This window comes from Arvicola amphibius, chromosome 15 (genome assembly GCF_903992535.2).
Source record: "Arvicola amphibius chromosome 15, mArvAmp1.2, whole genome shotgun sequence".
NCBI lineage: Eukaryota > Metazoa > Chordata > Mammalia > Rodentia > Cricetidae > Arvicola > Arvicola amphibius.
In genome coordinates this window covers 49,693,277-49,699,847 of record NC_052061.1, presented here as the reverse complement: position 1 = coordinate 49,699,847, position 6,571 = coordinate 49,693,277, and the positions used below count along the sequence as shown (strand labels likewise).

At 48.7% G+C, this 6,571-nt stretch overlaps 1 long non-coding RNA gene across 3 annotated transcripts; it reads right to left on the bottom strand.

Annotated features, from left to right (window-relative positions):
* Window positions 1-516: 516 nt before the first annotated feature.
* LOC119802051 lies at window positions 517-4,160 on the bottom strand. 3 transcript variants are annotated; one of them, XR_005283340.1, is made up of 3 exons: window positions 3,889-4,160; window positions 2,668-3,458; window positions 517-2,315 (listed from the first exon to the last, which is right to left on the bottom strand). It is a non-coding gene; the product is annotated as an uncharacterized LOC119802051 (long non-coding RNA). The 3 variants fall into 3 exon arrangements; XR_005283339.1 differs by having other exon boundaries at window positions 2,668-3,128; XR_005283341.1 differs by having other exon boundaries at window positions 2,684-3,128.
* Between the last annotated feature and the right edge of the window lie 2,411 nt (window positions 4,161-6,571).

Here is a 6,571-nt window from a genome sequence, read left to right as displayed (position 1 = left end):
AGGTAGTTCTGGGAGGAATACAAGTTCAAGGTCACCCTCAGATACCTGGGGAGTTTAAGGTCAACCTGGGCTGTCTAAGACTCTGTTTAACACAGATAGACAGACAGACAGACAGAAGGGTTGGGGACATAGCTCCGTTGGTACATTGCTTGCCCCAATTCCTAGCCACCACATAAAAAGTCAAGTATGTCAGTAAATGCTTATAACCCCAGAAATAGGGAGGCAGAGACAGGCAGCTCCTCAGGACTCACTGGCCAGCCAGCCTAGCTAAACTAGTAAGCTCCAGCCCCATGGGAGGCTGTCTCAAAAGACAAGTGCATGGTTTCTGAGGATAACACACGTTGACTGTGGCCTTCATACTCAGACATGTACACTCACACATATGCATTCTTAACACCCTCTCACAAACCTTCATCTCTCTCTCTCTCTATCTCTCTCTCTCTCTCTCTCTCTCTCTCTCTCTCACACACACACACACACACACACACACACACCTCAAAAAGAAGAAGAAAGAAATAGGAAAACAGTTAATCGATTTAATGCATTTAGGGGTCAACTAAAATTTTGTTGACTACATATAGACTTGTTATTTAGAGCATTGGTACTAAACACGAGCTGGCACTGTTGCCTTTGTGGGCTGTGCATCTACACAACCCTCGTTATGTGCTCCCCTCACTTGTCTTACAAGTCCTTTAAATGGATATACTGCTGCCTTCATTTTACAGATGAGATTTACAAAGTATAAAGTTACCCTGAGTTAGTGAGGGGCAGAACCAGCATCCCCAGCAGCATCCCAACTTGAGCTACACAGCGAGCCACTTTCTTCTAGCCCGATTCCCCATTGCTTGGGATGTTTGAACAGAGGAATGGGCTCTTGGCACTAAGAGCTGCCTGATGTTGTCACATGAACTCTGAGATGTAGACCTTTGGTGAGTGTGGCAGTCTGTTTGTGGTGTGGTCTAGATACCCTGCTTGGATTCTGTTGTGGGAGGGGTGGGACCACCTGGTTCTTCAGTGCCTGGCTAAGACAGTGAGGTCAATAACAGGCTGGGCGGCCATCATTTCCTGCCTTTTGTCAGAGAGAGTAAGCTTCTGATGGAAATATTTTGGTTTGTGCTCGCCAGCATTTCCAAGTTATTGGCTTCAGCTCCACACACGGGATCTACAAGGTGAGAAAAAGCAAAACCAGAATCCAAACAAACAAGTTGAGTTAGAGAGCTCCCCACCGTGTCATTTGCTGGGTCTGAGTTATTAGGCCATCGGCTGCTTTCTCTCTGTCTTCTCCTCTTCTTGGTCTCCAGCTGTGTGTGACCTCAGGGCATCCACAGACATTCATACTGAATTAAATGTCAGTGAATCTCCTTGTGTGAATATGTACATGAGAGCTCTTTTTGGAATAGAGAAGGAATGAGAACTCTTCTTGGAAATCTGTAAACAGCGTCAGGACAAATGGGACACTACAGAGTCTGAGAGTAGAATACCGACTGATGTGGGAACAGGCGAGCGCCCGGTAGAATAGTCAGCACAGCAACTTTTTATGTTTGGTGCTTAGCTTCTGTTTGTTTGGTTTTGAGACAAGGTCTGATTATGGAGCCTAAGCTGACCTCAACAACAGTAATCCTCCTGACTCGCTTCTCAAGTGCTGGGATCACAGGCATGTGCCACCAGACTTGGCCAAGACAATTGTCTATCGGGTGAATATTTACATTCAACCCACCAGTCTCCCCAATTTTAGCAAAGTGAATGGGCTAAACGCCACTCTTCCCTGATGTTTCTATTTTCAAGGTCCCACTTGTTGGCTAACTGTGATTCTTTTTCTGTCGGTGTCCAGAACAGGGATGTTCTTCCCTGGGACACTGAGCAGCCAGTCCGCCTGTCCAGCCTTTTCTCTGGGTCAGCTTCCCTGACAAGGACTAGACACACTGGTGGAGACATGAGCATCTTTCCCTATCTGCCCTTCTGTGGAACAAGGCAACCCTTTTTTTTTTTTTTTTTCTTTTTGGTTTTTCGAGACAGGGTTTCTCTGTGGCTTTGGAGCTTGTCCTGGAACTAGCTCTTGTAGACCAGGCTGGCTTTGAATTCACAGAGATCCGTCTGCCTCTGCCTCCCGAGTGCTGGGATTAAAGGCGTGTGCCACCATCGCCCGGCAACAAGGCAACTCTTGATGCCAAGCCCAGCTTTCGGTAACTCTTTCCACCAAAGTGCTCACCCGGTGTTTTCGTGCACATGCCCAGTTAGCCTGGTGATGGTGAAGTGATGTTGCAGCTGTGCCCCTCTGGAGCAAGCCTCTCCTCCTTCTGCCGCTGCCTCTCCTCCTGTCGAACATATTTTATTTTTATTGGCCAGGGCTTTGGAGAACTCAGAAGTCGGAGAGTGCTCCTAGGAGAATTCAGTGGAATTTTCTACACCACCTGGCAGGGTTTTGTCACCTGACAGAGTAGGCTGACATTTTTTTTTTTTTGCCAAGCCCGTGAAGTCATTTGTTTGACTCTGTAAGTTATTCATTAGCAAGCAGGAGAAAACACCCCGAGCAGTAAGGCTACTCTGGCTCAGGCTACTGTGTCCGGCCCCCTCCCTGGCCAAGTTCCCACTCTTGCTGCCGGGACTCTGATCTTGCATGGCTGCACACCCTTGCATCTGTGGGTGTGCCCTCGGCAGCCCACCCACCTTCCTTATCTCATACTCAGGGCAGTGTAGGGGAGGGCTTCTCTGCCAGGGGCCCAGCTCCGTCTCTCCTTTCCCTCTTTGTAGGTGGAGGTCCCCGGAGCACCTTCCACCATCAGGACCCGGGTGCTCCATCTTCTGTTCCCAGCATCTTTCACTGCCCAGAGCGACACCAAATAGGTTTTTGCTCAATGAGTAGAACCAGGCAAACCAGCTAATTCGCTTTTTCTCTTCCAGCTTCTGATTGGGTCAGGCCTCCTGAGCAGTTGTCAAAAATAAGGCTTTTAGAGGAGAGGCATCTGGAGAGCAGGAAATCATACATGCAGAACGCAGGCCTGGCTGTCTATGCTCCAGACCCCAGGGCTCTCACTCCACCTGCCACTGCTACCACAGCCTCTGTGCTACTCCCCATTCATTCAGGAGAGGGGTCCCCAGGTCACATATACAGTTAAAACAGGCTCCATCTAGAAGAAAGCAAATCATACCATAGCAAACCCTTCTAAATGCTAGGAATGATTCTCAAGTATACCCAGCCTAGAACCTGAGCTTGGTATTTTCAGTTAGAATCATATGAGTTGATACGACTTTACTAGCTTACATACCATGTTCCCTCAGATTCAAATGGCTGGGATGTTGTCCCTGCCTTTTCACAGCCTGGAGCATCATGACCTATCTTATGTTGGGAGAGGACCTCAAACGGGTCCCAATGCTCCTTGCTTGAATGAGACAGTCCTCAGACGTTACTCAGTTTAACACAGTCACCTCTCGGACTCCCACAAATAACTGGAGATAGACTAGAGAAAGGAAAGCAGAGAGAATCAACATTTACCCCCCTGTTCTGAGAGCAATGCTGTATCCAGAAACAAATGCAAGGTAACCCCGACAGGGCAGAATAGCACACACAACCCAGCCACACTCAGGAGACCCAGGTGCTAATGTCCTTGGCTGGAAATCATTGAAAAACTCCTTTGTGGGCTGGAGTCTCAGCTGCTAAGACCACACACTGCTCTTGCAGAGGACCTGGTTTCAGTTCCCAGCTCCCACAGGGCAGCTCACAACCACATACACTTCCCGTTGCAGGGGACCCAGAATCCTTTGTGGGTACTGCATGTACACGCATGGCACACTGATACATACAGGCAAAACATCACATACATAAAGTGTTCCTTCGTATGGATGAAAATCCTACAATGTAGATAGTCCTACCCTGGAGGGGGCCCCCACCTCGTCAAGAGGCCAGAGAACTTGCTGGTAAAGGCATCTCCTGTCCTGCTGAGGACCCTCAAGAACTTCAGTCATTAGGAAGGAAACTTCCTGAGAGATTCATGCTGCAAAGGCGGTGAAGTCACACACTAACAATTCAGTGCCTTTGTCTGAAGATGTTTAGAAAGGCTCGGCCATGCAGAGGGCTGCAGAACACCCACGGCTCTTGTGGAAGCCTGACTCTGAGGCTGCCTGGCACAGACACTGTGTCAGGAGACGTACCTTGCAGAATGACAAGCCTGGGGTGAAAAAGGAAACGAAATAAAACAGAAAAGTAACAGAATCAGCAAGTTCACTGGCAGCAGAATGTTTGATTAACAAAAACAGGGCTAATTACCACTTTATCTGTGGCAGCCATGAAATCGCAGAACCGCACTAAGCCGCTGTGAGCGTTTGAGGGCTGGGTGGATTAGAATATTCACCGACTGTATCCCTGTTAATCTCATCTGCTCGAATGCTAAATAAAATCCACAGGGAAAAAAATGCTGGAAAATCAATCAATCGTCTACTGAACTGTGACAGCTTGTGCACTGTAGGTGGTTCCGTCTTCCTAACATGCTATCTCCCGTCCCCCACCCCCGCTTAAGGCAGGGTCTTGTGTAGCCCAGGCTAGCCTCATACTCACTACTGGGTCAAGCCTGGCCTTGATCTCCTGATCTTCTTGCCTCCAGCTCACGCATGCTGGGATTTACGAGCAGGGGTCACCACTCCCCCTTGCCTTGATGTTTTAACAACAATAACAGAAATAGGTAGAGGTGGAGACAGGAGGATCAGGCCTTCAGAGTCATCCTTTGCTGAGGCCAGCTCAGGCTACATGAGAATTGATCTTGTTTTCAAGAGAGCAATAATAAGCAGGTAAACTAGCCTAGCAGTAGCTTAGCATATGGAGTTTTAAAAAGCTTTTAACAATGGAATGTCAAAAAAAAAGAAGAAGGAAAATTCACTGTTTTCCCATAAGTAGCATACCATCGTTAAAATTCCTCCACCAGGTAACACATTCTGGCGAGCCAGACTGTAAATGTATACTATTTAAATTCTAGGAACAGACGTCATCTAAATATCGCTAGGACTTTTTCCTGAGCAGCCATCAGCATGCAATTCTTTGTATCTCCCAAACCCTGCTTTCGTGTGTCTCCTTCTAGGCTAAATAATTATAAAGATCTTCCCAGCCTCCTCTTCCTTTTATGCGTTTTCATCGCAGTAAAAGGCGTATAACAAGTGCAGCACTGTAACGGTAGAGACGACGCTTGAGCAGCTTTAAGCTTCACATCCTTGAGCAACCATCACCGCGTGGTATCCACCTCCAGAGTTTCTGTCTGTTTGTTTGGTCCACTGATTTTATCTGTCTATTTATTTCTTTTTGAGACAGATCCTCCTGTTGTAGCTTGGGCTGGCCTTGAACTCAAGGCAATTCTGCCTCAGATTCCTGAGTGCTAGGGGTGGGAGGCGCAAGACACCACAAGGCTCTCTAGAGCTTTTGTGTCTTCCCAAACTGCAATTCCACCTCCTTTAAAGGCCCCAGCAGTGACCGCTTTCTGCATCTCAGACAGACTGTGCGAACGTCTCATGCAAGGAGGAGTCATATGGTTTTTATCTTTCCGTGACTGGCTCGTTTCCCACAGGCTGAAACACTTGCCAGAATTTTCTTTCTTTGAAAGGCAGAGTCCGCTGTGTGAGCACACCACATTGCTATCTGGTCACCCTTCGCCAGACCTTTGGATGGCCTATTGTAAATACTGCTCTGGGGACGGGAAGTCTCCCCCTGGTCCCTGCTCTTTAGCGTGTATACCCACCAGAGCAACAGCTGGGTCCTGGTGGTGCTACTTCCGGTTTACAGGGGATGTGCTATGCTGTTGTCCATAGCAGCTGTACCATTTTACCCATCGGCAGAGCACACGATTTCCCTTCTTCAGCTCCTCCCTGCTTTCTCCTGGTCTTCTCGGAGGATGTTGCCGTGCAGGGAGTCTGTCCTTGCCTAGCAGCAGGTCAGAAGGAGGTTAGCCCTTCTGAGCCAGCCCAAGGCCTCTGGCTACAATGAAGCCAATATTCCCACAGGGTTGTCCTGACTGCTAAAAAGGAGAGGAGATCCCGAAGGTGCCACAGAAAGTAGTGACTCAATTTGCCAGCCTACCAAATGGTTCAAGTCTCTGATTCAGTTCCTAATCCCGAGAACTTGATCCAGCCCCATGGACCTCCATGGACCCCCATGCAGGCTTACACACAACTCTCGAACCTTGGTTGGATGGCCAGCAACCAAGCCAAGGTGCAATGGCTCCCCGGTAGGCATGTCCATACTGGTAGCTCCATATGCCTCAGAGGGAAGATTGTCTACAGTCTCACACCTGCCATGCACCTTCTTCCTCACCCTGCTGTCTTTAGGAACCATCTGTCTCCAGTCAGCCTACTTGAGTTTCTTCCTCTCCTTCACAACTGAAAGGGGCAAGACGTCCAGGACAGGCCAGTATTGGTAGAGGTGGCACTCCAGTATAATGTGAAGGGTACGTGCCTGAGAGGAGCAGACCTCAAGCTGGTATCTGCCCTCCAGGGAGTGGGGCTTGCTTTTCTGGGGCTTTGAGATGCAGAGTAACTCGGGCTGAGTTAGAGGCCAAAGAGAGGGACGACGGATGTTTGAGCCTAGTCAGCA